At 42.0% G+C, this 15,698-nt stretch overlaps 1 long non-coding RNA gene across 1 annotated transcript in view; it reads right to left on the bottom strand.

Annotated features, from left to right (window-relative positions):
• Nucleotides 1–7,239: 7,239 nt before the first annotated feature.
• Nucleotides 7,240–15,698, bottom strand: part of LOC141097475 (uncharacterized) — a 98,768-nt gene continuing 90,309 nt past the window's right edge. The window contains exons 4-5 of the long non-coding RNA XR_012233967.1: nt 9,811–9,836; nt 7,240–7,758 (exon numbers count right to left, since the gene is read on the bottom strand). This is a non-coding gene — a long non-coding RNA (uncharacterized lncRNA). The remainder of the gene's footprint in view (nt 7,759–9,810; nt 9,837–15,698) is intronic.

The following is a 15,698-nucleotide window of genomic DNA, read 5'->3' as shown; positions in this document are numbered from 1 at the left end:
GTCAACATGGGAAAGACAAAGGAGCATTCCAAGGCCATCAGAGACAAGATCGTGGAGGGTCACAAGGCTGGCAAGGGGTACAAAACCCTTTCCAAGGAGTTGGGCCTACCTGTCTCCACTGTTGGGAGCATCATCCGGAAGTGGAAGGCTTATGGAACTACTGTTAGCCTTCCACGGCCTGGACAGCCTTTGAAAGTTTCCTCCCGTGCCGAGGCCAGGCTTGTCCGAAGAGTCAAGGCTAACCCAAGGACAACAAGGAAGGAGCTCCGGGAAGATCTCATGGCAGTGGGGACATTGGTTTCAGTCAATACCATAAGTAACGTACTCCACCGCAATGGTCTCCGTTCCAGACGAGCCCGTAAGGTACCTTTACTTTCAAAGTGTCATGTCAAGGCTCGTCTACAGTTTGCTCATGATCACTTGGAGGACTCTGAGACAGACTGGTTCAAGGTTCTCTGGTCTGATGAGACCAAGATCAAGATCTTTGATGCCAACCACACACGTGACGTTTGGAGACTGGATGGCACTGCATACGACCCCAAGAATACCATCCCTACAGTCAAGCATGGTGGTGGCAGCATCATGCTGTGGGGCTGTTTCTCAGCCAAGGGGCCTGGCCATCTGGTCCGCATCCATGGGAAGTTGGATAGCACGACCTACCTGGAGATTTTGGCCAAGAACCTCCGCTCCTCCATCAAGGATCTTAAGATGGGTCATCATTTCATCTTCCAACAAGTCAACGACCCAAAGCACACAGCCAAGAAAACCAAGGCCTGGTTCAAGAGGGAAAAAATCAAGGTGTTGGAGTGGCCTAGTCAGTCTCCTGACCTTAACCCAATTGAAAACTTGTGGAAGGAGCTCAAGATTAAAGTCCACATGAGACACCCAAAGAACCTAGATAACTTGGAGAAGATCTGCATGGAGGAGTGTGCCAAGATAACTCCAGAGACCTGTGCCGGCCTGATCAGGTCTTATAAAAGACGATTATTAGCTGTAATTGCAAACAAGGGTTATTCCACAAAATATTAAACCTAGGGGTTGAATAATAATTGACCCACACTTTTATGTTTAAAATTTATTAAAATTTAACTGAGCAACATAACTTTTTGGTTTGTAAGATTTATGCATCTGTTAATAAATCCTGCTCTTGTGTGAAGTTTGAAGGCTCTAACTTATTTGCATCTTATCAAACCTGCTAAATCTGCAGGGGGTTGAATACTACTTGTAGGCACTGTATTAAGTCTCCTCTCAGTCTTCTCTTATGCAAACTAAACAATCCCAAATCCTGCAACCTTTCCTCATAAGACAGGGTTTGCAGACCGGTCACCATTCTGGTCGCTCTTTTCTGAACTTGCTCCAGTTTGTTGATGTCTTTTTTAAAATGTGGTGCCCAAAACTGGACACAATATTCCAGATGAGGTCTGACCAAAGAGGAGTAGAGGGAAATAATGACTTCACGTGATCTAGACTGTATGCTTCTGTTAATACATCCTAGAATTGCATTTGCCTTTTTTGCTGCTGCATCACATTGTTGACTCATATTCAGTCTGTGATCTATTAGTATACCCAAGTCTTTTTCACATGTGCTGTCACTAAGCCCTATTCCTCCCATTCTGTATATGCTTTTTTCGTTTTTATTGCCCAGATGTAGTACTTTGCATTTCTCCCTGTTAAAAACCATTCTCTTAGTTGCTGCCCACTTCTCCAGTTTATTTAAATCTTTTTGAATCCTCTCTCTCTCTTCTCTAGTATTAGCTATCCCTCCTAGCTTTGTGTCATCAGCAAATTTAATCAGTTTACCCTCAATTCCTTCATCTAAATCGTTGATAAAGATGTTGAACAATACAGGGCCCAGGACAGAGCCCTGTGGTACCCCACTTGAGACATTCTTCCAACTGGATTTGCAGCCATTTACGACCACTCTTTGGGTCCGATCACTAAGCCAGTTATGAATCCACCTAACAGTTGCCTTGTCCATTCCATACTTAGTCATTTTTTCAATAAGGATTGTATGAGAGACTTTGTCAAATGCTTTGCTGAAGTCAAGATATACTATATCTACAGCATTTCCTTGATCCACCCAATCAGTGATACCGTCATAGAAGGAAATTAAGTTAGTCTGACATGACTTATTAGTTACAAACCCATGCTGACTCTGTTTAATCACTTCATTCTTATCCAGGTATTGACATACATGTTGTTTAATAATTTGTTCAAAGATCTTTCCTGTTATAGAAGTCAGACTCACCGGCCTATAGTTGCCTGGGTCCACCTTCTTCCCCTTTTTGAAGATAGGAACAACATTTGCTCTTCTCCAGTCTTCTGGCACTTCTCCTGTTCTCCAAGAATTTTCAAAGATTATGGAGAGGGGTTCAAAAATTTCTTCTGCTATCTCCTTCAGTACTCTGGGGTGTAATTCATCTGGACCTGGAGACTTGAATTCATTTAGGTTAGCTAAGTGTTTCCTCACTATCTTTCTGTTTATAGATATCCTGGATTCTTCTATTCCCTTAATAGGACAGTGAAGAACAGTTGATGTTACATTTCCTTTCTGAGAGAAAACAGATGCAAAATAGGAATTTAAAAGTTCAGCCTTCTCAACATCCTGTCTTACCATTTCATCATTTTCATTCCTGTAAAAAATAGAAATAAAATAAAAAATAGAGATATACAGTACTTACCCTCTGTCGGCCCCCGAAGTCCTCAGCTGCGCTGCCGGCAAGTTCTGGAACTTGCCGGCAGCACTGCTGAGGTTCGGGAGAACTCCGGGGGCCGACAGAAGGTGAGTACATCCCTATTTTTTTTTTTTTAATTATTTTTAACATTTTATCTTTTACTATTGATGCAGCATAGGCAGCATCAATAGTAAAAAGTTGGTCACACATGTCAAGCACTATGCTTGACATGTGTGACCAACCTGTCAATCACTTTTCCAAGCGATGCTTCAAATCGCTTGGAAAAGCACTAGCATTCTGCAAGCTAAAAACGCTTGCAAAACGGCGGGGAGTTGCGGAAATGTTGCGGACAATTCCGCAGCATTTCTGCAACGTGGGCACATAGCCTAAAGGATTCTGTTTCATTTACCCTTAAGAGTAACCGTCATTTTTTTTCTTTTTTTTCTTCCATCAATCAATATTACAAGTGAAAATTATTCACAAAATGTCCAATTATTGGGTAAAATGTGTATTCAGTGAGTAAATATTTTTCCATTACTGAGATAGATGGCAGTTGATGCTTATAAAGTTCTATGGAGAACTGTTACTGTCATGTCAGGCGAACTTGCAGCAGAATGTCTATGTCCGCCTCCAGCTCCTCCCCTCTCCATAGAGTTTTAAAAGCACCAACTATCAGTAATTTGAAAATCTGACTTCACTAAATACATATTTGATAGATTTTATTCATGAAATGAGAATGAATATTTAGTCCAGAAGGAGAAAGAAGCAGATTTTTCTGATAAAATATATTATAAAGTTGCACACTTTTATATGTGCTATGGATTTATGAGTTATATAAGTATCATAGGATTCTCAGGGGCGTGTCTTTAGACTGTTCAGCATAATTACCCTGTGAGCCACGCCCCCTTTGTTGTAAAGACCATAAAAATTAGCACTAAGCAAAAAGGTTGAGATCTCTGGAATCGCATGGCAGATTTAAAAGAAACAAAAAACCTAATACTCAAGGAAGCAGTGAGAATAAAAAAAGACTAAAAACTGGACACTTTTGACCTGGCGAGAGGTTCTCTGTTTCACTTACCCTTAAAGAGTAACCATCAATTTTTTTTGCTTTTCTTTCTTCCATCAATCAATATTACAAGTGAAAGTTATTCTCAAAATGTCCAATTATTGGGTCCTTTTTAAGCCCCTTGTCCCCGGGTCCCCCCCTCCCCGGAACTGTTCAGCAATGAATTGAACCTGCATAGGAACATTCCCCTTTTTGGTGGGGTCTACATAAACCCTGCCCCTTTTAGACCTTAATTTACAGGGATCGTACATGAAAAATCTGGACTGTGGACACATCCTAAAAGTCTATGCTGAGAGCTCCCTCTACTGGTGGCAGCAGGTAAACAGAATTTTCTTTTTATTTTGTGGAAGCAACCATTCGGGCACTTGCATATGTGGTTACCACGTGGCCAGCAAGAGACACAAAAACTGAGAGTTGGCAATTTTGGGCTAAAACGTGAAATTTTATATTTTGAATCAATGCTGGATGACAAGAACAAGGTCGGCCGTCATGCAGCTTTGAGACAATAGACACTTTTGCGCTTTCTCTGGGCAGGAGTCGCAAACCATCGCTGCCAACTGATAACTCCAGGTTTGATAACTTGAGGAAATCAATTTTTTACAATTTTTTTTTTTAAATTATTTTTGCTATTAAATTTGATTTACAATTGCAGAAAAAAAAAATTGAAGGCTCTTTTTGTATTACAATGTGACTGTGCAAACCAAGGAGTATGTAGGGACCGTGCTGCTGGACTGCCTGCTGACACCGGCTCCACCCATACATCTCCCTAATAAATCACCATCAAATATATGTAACAGGAAATTCCAGTATCTAATCAACAGGAAACCCAGCGAGAAGGACAATGGACTAATCAGCTTATGTTATAGAGAGAAAAAACATATTGGAGCAGCAAGATGGACCCATCGACCCCTGACAGCTGACGTCAAAAGTCTTACAGAGAAAGTGACAAACTTTACAGTTGCTCTGTAGAACTTCTGTGTAGCTCCTCTAGAGGGCGCTAGACACACAATTTTACTAACCTCCCCTCCATTTCTGTGCATTTTTTGGTACGTTAAAATTCCTGATGGTCGACATCAACCCCCCAATATGTCTACAGTTATTAGTGCGCACGTACTGCCCCCTACAAATTTATTTTTTAAATTTTCAGTTCATTTTAGAGCAAAAAAAATCACAAGAAGCAGATACCATTAACCCTTTAAGCACTTACTATATATTTATATATACACTCACTGGCCACTTTATTAGGTACACCATGCTAGTAACGGGTTGGACCCCCTTTTGCCTTCAGAACTGCCTCAATTCTTCGTGGCAGAGATTCAACAAGGTGCTGGAAGCATTCCTCAGAGATTTTGGACCATATTGACATGATGGCATCACACAGTTGGCGCAGATTTGTCGGCTGCACATCCCTGATGCGAATCTCCCGTTCCACCACATCCCAAAGATGCTCTATTGGATTGAGATCTGGTGACTGAGGAGGCCATTTGAGTACAGTGAACTCATTGTCATGTTCAAGAAACCAATCTGAGATGATTCGAGCTTTATGACATGGCGCATTATCCTGCTGAAAGTAGCCATCAGATGCCTGTTCTTAGCTGAGAGGAGTGGTACCCGGTGTGGTCTTCTGCTGCTGTAGCCCATCTGCCTCAAAGTTCGACGCACTGTGCGTTCAGAGATGCTCTTCTGCCTACCTTGGTTGTAACGGGTGGCAATTTGAGTCACTGTTGCCTTTCTATCAGCTCGAACCAGTCTGCCCATTCTCCTCTGGCATCAACATGGCATTTCCGGCCACAGAACTGCCGCTCACTGGATTTTTTTTCTTTTTCGGACCATTCTCTGTAAACCCTAGAGATGGTTGTGCGTGAAAATCCCAGTAGATCAGCAGTTTCTGAAATACTCAGACCAGCCCTTCTGGCACCAACAATCATGCCACGTTCAAAGGCACTCAAATCACCTTTCTTCCCCATACTGATGCTCGGTTTGAACTGCAGGAGATTGTCTTGACCATGTCTACATGCCTAAATGCACTGAGTTGCCGCCATGTGATTGGCTGATTAGAAATTAAGTCTTAACACACAGTTGGACAGGTGTACCTAATAAAGTGGCCAGTGAGTGTATAAATATATATATATATATATATATTTCTTGATAAAGCTCCAAATGCCATAACTAACAAATAAGTTTACATTTTCAGCACCATCGTTTTGGCGGTACATATAAGTTATTGATTACGTTTTATTAATTCTGGCGGCAGGAATAGAAAGAAAAGTCTAACAATTCGACCTTTGTTTTGTTCTTACATTTTGCTATGTTCTCATTATGGCTACTATTGTTCCCATAATTAAACATTTTTATTGTTCATCGTTATCTTTTATTATTTATTATTTTTTTAAATTTATTTTTACAATCTTTATTGGTCCCAAAGGAGACGTTTGACAGTGGAATCGTCTGTTCATGGTGGATATAGAGGCCATTATTAGACCCCGGATTTCCACCGTAATCTTGGGCATCAAGCGTCTAGTGCAGGGTCAGATGGGTGGGGATTGGCCAACAAGGAGCCGCCTTCTCTTTGTCTGACCCCCTCAGATGCCACCATCACTATTGGCCACTGCATCTAAGGGGGTATAAAGGCCGAGATCAGAGATAGCTCTGTTCCTCACTGTACTTCCATTGTAAAGTATGACAGCAGTAATTGTCATCTTCTCGATAATTGTGCAGGATACTATAAAAATGAAGCCGAAGGTTTTTTTTCCCAGTCTTATTTAAATATCATTTAATCACTGAAGTCTATTACCGTCTATTTTGTATTTTAATTTTCTGCCATTTTCAAGATCTCTGATTGCTTTGAATGAATGAAAAGAATCGCTGGAAACCACCCCCGATCAAATCCTGCTGGGTCAGGAGCGCAGCTGACAAGACAGAGCCCTTATACAATCAATATGTGGTTCCAGTAGTCCATTGGATTCAGTCTGAATGTAACCAGGTGCGTTGCCATTCACATACAATTCTGCCATGTGATGCTTTAAAGTCCTCCTTTTAACACTATGTCATTAAAAGGGTCAATATTTTTTTGCCAAGAAATTTGTTAATATATATTCAGAGTTTGATTTTTCTGATAAATTAAAATTTATACACAGAGCTGAATGATACAATTCTGGCTTCCTATAGCCACCACTAGGGGGAGCTCATGAGCTTCAGGTATACAGTAATGGCCGTCTCAATGTATCAACAGTATACAGTCAGCTCCTGAGCTCCCTCTGGTGGTGGTTGCTGGAAAACAGAATTTTATCATTCATTCTATCAAGGAGACATAGAATTTGGAGCTCTGTATAAGTAAAAATAAGCTCTGACCTTGATCAAGATTAAATAAGAAATTATTCAGAACAGAATAATTGAGCTGCCGAGAAAAACAAAATGAATATTTGTACAACTGTGCACCAGTTACTTCTGCCTAGTGAAGCTCAAAGAGATACCGAAATAAGAAGTTAGTTCACAGAGTGAGAAGTTAGATACTTTATATGTACATAGAACAGATACTAAGACACGTGGAACATAAACGTGACCCCTTTGCTACATGAAGAATCCTATCCAAATACATATGTACTGTGGATACATATACACCTATAGCTATATAATAGTATGCATTTTGGCAAAGAACATTACTCAGTTGTCTATTTTTTTATGAGGAATGATCATTTTTATGAAATGTTACTATATATTCATGGTTCTTGTCACAACCGCTGTTGTATATGGAAGATAAGGGGTACCATGTCGAAAATCAAAAGGGGACCCTATTGTGGTGCACTGTTTTGCCACCCACTTTCTATGACTTTTTGGCTACTTTCCACACTCCTTGTATACTGATAGTGCGGTTCCTCAGGGGAGGGGCGTCTTGTCCAGGTCCTTGCCCACGAGTAGTGGATCGGATCTGTGTCCGGCACTGGTTATGTGCAACCCATGCAGTCATACGGGGGCTGGCTGTCAGATTTTAGGAAGAGGCGATGGCGGGTACAGAACCTATGTAAGACAGAGATGGATTAAAAAATATTAAATTACTAAAAGGCAACATTACATAACGGTGAAGAATGAAGTGGGGGCGATTTTTCATTGGACACCTTGCAGACCAACTAGGGATGAGACCCCTGGCTTGGAGGGTTGCATGTCTGCGTTGCCTCTTTGGAGTATTACCCTCCGCCAATAACTATTATTTACATTCCTAGATAACGTCCCGTCAGTGAACCGTGAATTACATGTGTGATGACAGAATATGGAGGGTTAATGATTTGCCCAAGGCTAGTAAAAGTGGAGCTGACTAGACTGACGGCTCACCGCGCACTTATCCGTCACTCCCACGTGGGACACACCTTTCTACTTTACTGGAAGGGCACTGGGTTTGTGATGCTGTAAAGCCGACACTCCTCTGCCCGTTACGGGTACGCAGCTCTTCCTTTTTACCATGTATGGCGGTAGGAAGCGTCGCGTGTTATTGTCTGTCAGAGAAGATCGTGTCTCCGATACTAACAGCCCCCGGGGACAAATGTCAAATTGAAAAACAAAAATGTAAAATGAAAGAAAAAAATGTACAAAAAACAAAAAAGAAACAAGAAGAGTCAAAAAGTCAAGAAACAAAAACACTAAAGAAACAAAAAGTCAAAAAGTCAAGTAAACAACTAGAGAGAAGAATTGCCAATAAACTACCATTAAAGTGGCATCACGCCCCGTGAAGAAAGTAGTTGCCAATAGAGCAGATATTGCTGGGACTGTCCGGAATTCAGAATTTTTGTCTCCTCTTGTCTATATTTTTGGCGTTCCGGGGGAGTTGGGGGGAGTCACTATTTTTGGCTTCCTGATTGGCCTTAATGGTTCTCCTTCAACGTGAATTTTAAGAATTTTTTTTTTTCACAATAGCTTCCTGACCAAAAATATCCCGCTGCTGTGACCCTCAGCCAGGACCTGTAATTGATGGGAAAAACCAACAGCAAGCTCCTTATTTGAGCTGTATATCCTTGACTAGCGCCCCATAGTTGGTGCCCATTAAAATCAATGGGCAGCCCATGTAATGCATGGAATTGCCAGGTGCCCCAGAGGGAGAGATGCTCTTCGTAGCTGTCACTTTTAGAACACTCACTGTGACACTACTTCTCCCATAATACCTTTATAACAGAAAAAAGGTTTATGACCACCGGTTAAGTGCCAACCTTCCAGTTTTTATTTTCTGGAGCCCAGAAGCGCTATAACAATAAATTACATTAATACATATAAGAAGAAATTGACAATTTTAATGTATTTGCATTAGATTTCATGAAGTGGGGGGGCGCTGTTGCATTGGCATCTATGACAAAAATGACCAGTAGAAAATTGGTCAAAAGTGGTACTGCAGGTAAAAAAAAAAATTAAATGAAAAAAAAGTTTTTTTCCTTCCGTGACATCTTTCTAGACTGTCTGAGCTATGATTTGTAATTCTTAAGGTTGCCTTTATAACATTATATAATATAGTCATGTTGTAAAGCTTCCCTTTAATTCTCCAATCCACAGCCAAATTATATGTACAGCAGTTGACTACCAGCATCTTTATCAATCATGCTGGGTAGTTTCCATTCTCACTATCTGAAATTCTGCCAGGAAAGTGGGGGGTGCGGGTGGAGCAGAAGTGGTTCTGCCACTTATATTGTGACTTAGACAGAATTCCAGGAAAAAGCTGCTTCTGCGGAGACAATGATCGCCTGCAGCTAGTGTGATTGTGTCTCCTCTCTAGAATCACACTTTCAGCTACTATGTTATTATACTCCGGGTGACAATGACATTTCACCTGCTTCTTTTCGGTAGTATTCCTTTAGAAAAACAGATTCAGAAAAAATGATCCTTGTTGGATTTATATGAATCAGATCTCATATTCCAGATATTTATACATTTGGGTAGAGCTATTGGCTAAGAGAAAGCCAGCAGAAGCTATATTTCCAAATCTATTTTAGAAAATTTCATTAAAAAATATATATATATTTACAGTGCATTTCAATTAGATTTCATAGAGGGTGGCGCTGTTGCATTAATGTCTATGGCAGAACTTACCAGTGGAAATTTGGTCAAAAAGGGTACTGCAAGTAAAAGAAAAAAAAACAACTTTAAACTTTCAATTTTGCTTTCAAAACATCTTTCATGACTGGCAGACCTATCATTTGCACTCCTTAAGACTGTCTTTATAACATAATCTAATAAAATCATTTTGTGATGTTTCCCTTTAATTCTTCAATTCGTAGCAAATTCAAAATTCACTCAAATTAAATTAATTTGAAGCCTTTTGAATCTAACATCGCGTACAGGGTTCTAATACCAGAGCCACTGCACAATGCTTTTGAGATTTTGCTATTTTTTTCTCTTTGCTGAGCACAAAACCGAATAGGAAGTTTTGCCGACACCTCCAAACTCAGACAGCTGCAAAGTTTGGACTTTCTGCTTATTAGACCCGATGGTAAATCTTGGATTGTATGTTTTGGGCTCCAATATTTTTGGAGGGTAAAAATTTTATTATCAACACTAACAACCACTTTTGAGACCCAGATTGGTGCTCAGATGAGTTGTCAATTCCCTTCCCCCATACAAAAACTTAGATGGTAAGGTAAAGGAGCAACCCTCTTCCCCACTGGTGTTAATTCCCACAGCCATGATGAGAGCTTGTCACTGTAGGATGGGCATGAGTCCGCCAGTGTGGTGCCGCAGGAGACGCAACTGTCTCTGAAGATCTCTGCTGCTTCGCCTCTGTGCAACGTGCACATCTGGTGCTAGCGGCTCCAGGTATCAGTGTTCGTGCACATGCTGGGTGTCGGACCCCCTGTGATTTTTTTTATACAGATCAACAATATCAACTGCCTTGACAACCCCTTAATTTAAAGTGTTATCCAAACCTCTGGTGTGGGTTCTTGTTTGCCTCGCCTACAAAGAGAACCCTCCTCCCATGGTATATAGAGGATAAAATCTTTGCTCCATCCTTGTGCATGATGGGAATGACAATTGGAACTTATTCTAGAAGAGATCTAATTTGCATAGCTTCTTTTTTTTCTCAGGGATCATCTCCTGGCCTGCAATACTTCGTATATTAACTGGCTGTCTCCACAAGGAGGCTCCTATGTCTTAAGGGGATTGTCCAAGTTGGCCATGAATTTACGCACTGTCAGGATCCTATGGTGTTAGAGCTGGGAGTATGCGAACTGCATAATCCCGGTAACATTCCAACTAGACTTGAATCGAGTTGAGTCTGCAGGTCTAGTCGGAATGTGGCATATCGCACACTTTGGGTCACATGACTGCCTGCTCTGGCACTAAGGAATCCTGACAGCGTGCATTGTGCTCGATGTGAGGATTCACCAGTCTGCAGTCATATATATAGAGACTGCAGAATTTTGTGCCAAACCAGGACAATCCATTTAAAATAGAACATGGCGCAAGTTTTTCTACTGGGATCCAAGTTATATTTCGGTATGCTGATGAAAGAGTTAATCTTGCCACCTTCTTTCTTCCATGAGCGGGGCTTTATTCGGGTGCCTTTCGTTTCGCAGCCTTGTCCCCTCACCCTCGTACGCGCGTTGAATGAGCAGGCACGATTCCAGTGTTTGCCCTCACCTGCGACTCCGCAAAAGCTTCATTCCAGCGATTGTTTGCAGAAGAATGTCGTCCTTCACGTCACCCATCACGCTATATTATGTGAGGTTATATTGTATCAGCTGCATTTTATATCGGCAGGAACGTCTCTGTGGTTTTGTTCTCTGCGCCTGCTTACACCTACGTCTCTGACCTAATTACACGGGAGATAAACCGCGGCTCTGCGGCCTCTGCAGACGTCACTTCTGCAGGAAACTTTTATAGATCCGCAGAGATAAAAGAAACTTTATAAAACTATACATTTCTTGCCAGCAATGTGTTTGTTGCTCACGCAATAGCTACTGTATATGAAAAAAATCTATATGCAGGTTTGGGGTTTTTTTTTTGGGGGGGAGGGGTGACACAAGTCTACAATAATGTTCCAGTAATGTCACTTGCAGCTACAGGAATTGTCCCTCTACCTACATCCACGGTATAGATGATAAATGTGTGCTTGAACATATGTGTGATCGTCGCTTCCCTCACTTCTATGGGGTGGTTGGGCATGTGCACTACCACCATTTGTTAAAAAAAAATTGGGTCACTTATTCTTGGAACTGGGGAGAGTCTAAGAGTTCGGACCACCAGCGATCATACGTTCATTTAGCATCATTAATATCATGTCGGTGGTGGTCCGACACCTGGCACCACTGCCGATCAGCTGTAGCGATGAGCGTGTATACTTGTTGCTCGGGTTTTCCCAGGGCATGCTTGGGTGTCCTCCGAGTATTTTGGCGTGCTCCAAGATTTAGTGTTGGTCGACGCAGCTGCTTGATTTCTGGCTGCTAGACAGCCTGAATACATGAGTGGAATTCCTAACAAACAGGCAACCCCAACATGTATTCAGGCTGTCCAGCAGCCGCAAATCATGCAGCTGCGTCGACAAACACTAAATCTCGGAGCACGCCAACATACTTGGAGATCACCCGAGCATGCCCTGGGAAAACCCAAGCAAGGAGTATACTCGCTCATCACTAATCAGCTGTGACCAGGTCCCACTGTGTAGTAGTGTTGAAGTGAATGGGAGCTGAGCTTCAGTACCAGAGAGCAGCCACTACCCAGTGTGTGGAGCTATGCTGTTGTGCTTTTCTAGCTCTAGGGTCAAACCGCAAATGATCTGTTATTGACAATTTAGCTTCAGGATTGGCCATCAGTATCAAAGTCTGGACAACCATTTTAAAGGGAACCTTTTAATTGCCATAAACATATCATTTTCTTTACCCGGTGTAAATGCCGCTGTTCTCCTGATTATGGCACTGTTTTTCTTTTCTTCCTACTCCTCTCCATTCCTGAGATAAGGCCCCATCTTCCCTGAATGTAAATCTATTCTTTTTATAGCCAACTGGGAGTGGTCTTCAAGAAGACGCCCACAGAGAAGAGCTGAGAACCGCCCATGAAGTGCGTTATTAAATGACATCTCATACAGCAGCCAAGTCTTCTGGCCAGAAGAGGTTTTCTGTGACTGCCCTGAACTCACCCGATTCCTCCGACATGGCATGACCAAGCCGATAGAGGAGCAGGGGCCCAATTCAGATCCTAGCATTGGGGCCCCGATGATCTTGATATATTTCCCTGGGGAAAGGCACAATTCTGCAACGTGAGGACCGCCAGCAAACAGACCCCTATATCTCTGCTTCTGTGACATGAGAGGTGGGAGATATTGGGTAGTCACATTACGAGCAGAGCAAGGATTGGACATATACTATAGCATGCTATGCTGGGAGTTGTAGTTCGGCAGTAATCCTCTAGCTATAAGAACCCCCCACCCACGAGGTGCACTGACCACAGAGGATGAAGCTGTGAACTGTAGAACAAGTACATGAATAAACCCAATGTCTGTCCCTGGCAGGAGTCCAGCGCACAATTAAGGCTTGTTACTCAGCACTAGGTGCACCCAGCTAGTAACGTCAGCAGCGCAGCCCGGGGTTCTGCTCGTGTCTCTTTATTGCACGCACTCAATCACTTGCAGATGTCGGCGGTTACTTCCCATTCGCCTGATCTTACTTGTTCCACATTTGCCAAAAACCACAAACTCATTTTACATAAGACTGATACATTGTAGACAAGACTCACATTCTCCTTCATAAACGGCGATGAGTCCAGAACCCGAGACCGGACGCCGGGACGTATCTCACTCACGGACGGATCAGATATTGTTTCATGCTCCGGTCGCGGGAATAATGCGCCAAACTCAATAAGAGCAAAAATGTCCTACTGTCAGATGCCAGAAATCTGGTGTGACGGGTACGATGATGAATCCCCTTTTCATGACCTTTTTTAAAACCTCTGCTTTCTGTCAAGAAATAGGTGTATTCTCATTATCACCCAGAGGTCAAAATCGGATCGTTTTCTCAGCTTCTCACTGACCTGACCACAATTGTTCCCGGGGCTGCCAAACCGGTAAGGCTGGATTCACAGTCACACCTTTATGTTTCGTGGTCTGTACTCGGTCCATGATGTACGGACTGGATGCAAGTCTCCAGACCCGAACTCAACAGCTTCAGGCATATATGGGATCAGGTCGGGAGACCCACGGCCAATAGGCGATTTGCAGTCCAAGTATGGACCATGAAACACGGATGTGAGAATCCAGAATAGGAACCAAGTATCCTGGACCCCAAGATTCATAGTAGAGTCCTTGTAATACTGGAGATAAAATGTATCAGTAAAGTGTCCAGTGGTGGAAAGACAGTGACCTGTAGTCACTGTCTACTATTCCTGTACTGTTACATCACTGTGTGTATTACCTCTGTACTGTGACATCACTGTGTGTATTACCTCTGTACTGTGACATCAGAACATCTACAATTCCCGTTATGTGATATATGCTTATTATCTCTGTATTGTGACATCACTCCACCAGTAATTCCTGTACTGTGACATCACATTAGCTCTCTGCTGTGTCATCACTTTATATATTACCCCTGTACTGAGACACCACCGTGTTTAGTATCTCTGAGGAGTGACGTCACTGTTTATTATCTCTGTACTGTGACATCACTGTGTCTACTATTCCTATACAGTAACATCACTGTTTATTATTCTTGAACTATTAAATCACTGTGTCTATTATTTCTCTGCTGTGACATCACTGTGTGTATTATCCCTGTACTGTGACATCACTGTGTGTATTATCCCTGTACTGTGATATCACTGTGTGTATTATCCCTGTGCTGTGACATCACTGTGTACATTATCCCTGTACTGTGACAGCACTGTATTGTACTGTGACATCATTATGTGCATTATCCCTGTACTGTGACATCACTGTGTGCATTATCCATGTACTATGAAATCACTGTGTGCACTTTCCCTGTACTGTGATATCACTGTGTGCATTATCCCTGTACTGTGACATCAGTGTTTAATATCCCTCTACTGTGACATCACTGAGTGCATTATCCCTGTACTGTGAAATCACTGTGCGTATTATCCCTGTACTGTGATATCACTGTGTGTATTATCCCTGTGCTGTGACATCACTGTGTGTATTATCCATGTACTATGACATCACTGTGTGCACTTTCCCTGTACTGTGACATCACTGTGTGCATTATCCCTGTACTGTGGCATCAGTGTTTAATATCCCTCTACTGTGACATCACTGAGTGCATTATCCCTGTACTGTGACATCACTGTGTGCATTATCCCTGTACTGTGATATCACTGTGTGTATTATCCCTGTGCTGTGACATCACTGTGTGTATTATCCATGTACTATGACATCACTGTGTGCACTTTCCCTGTACTGTGACATCACTGTGTGCATTATCCCTGTACTGTGGCATCAGTGTTTAATATCCCTCTACTGTGACATCACTGAGTGCATTATCCCTGTACTGTGACATCACTGTGTGCATTATCCCTGTACTGTGACATCACTGTGTGCATTATCCCTGTACTGTGACATCACTGTGTGTATTATCCCTGTATTATGACAGCACTGTGTCCATTATCCCTGTACTGTGACATCACTGTGTGTATTATCCCTGTATTATGACATCACTGTGTCCATTATCCCTGTACTGTGACATCACTGTGTGTATTATCCCTGTACTGTGACATCACTGTGTGCATCATCTCTGTACTGTGACATTACTGTTTGCATTATCCCTGTACTGTGACATTATTATGTGCATCATCTCTGTACTGTGACATCACTGTGTGCATTGTATCTGTACTATGTTGGCATCACTGCATTTGTTATTATAAAAGCTGTGTTGAGACTGATGTCTATGACAGCCCCATATTATTTATATGCATTGAGGACAAAGTATACAATATCATTAAGTTACAGAACTTTAAGTCAGACAATGGTTAAG

This window comes from Dendrobates tinctorius, unplaced genomic scaffold, assembly GCF_039654945.1.
Source record: "Dendrobates tinctorius isolate UK_male_01 unplaced genomic scaffold, ASM3965494v1 ptg000084l, whole genome shotgun sequence".
Lineage (NCBI taxonomy): Eukaryota > Metazoa > Chordata > Amphibia > Anura > Dendrobatidae > Dendrobates > Dendrobates tinctorius.
This window is presented reverse-complemented; position numbering and strand designations above follow the sequence as displayed.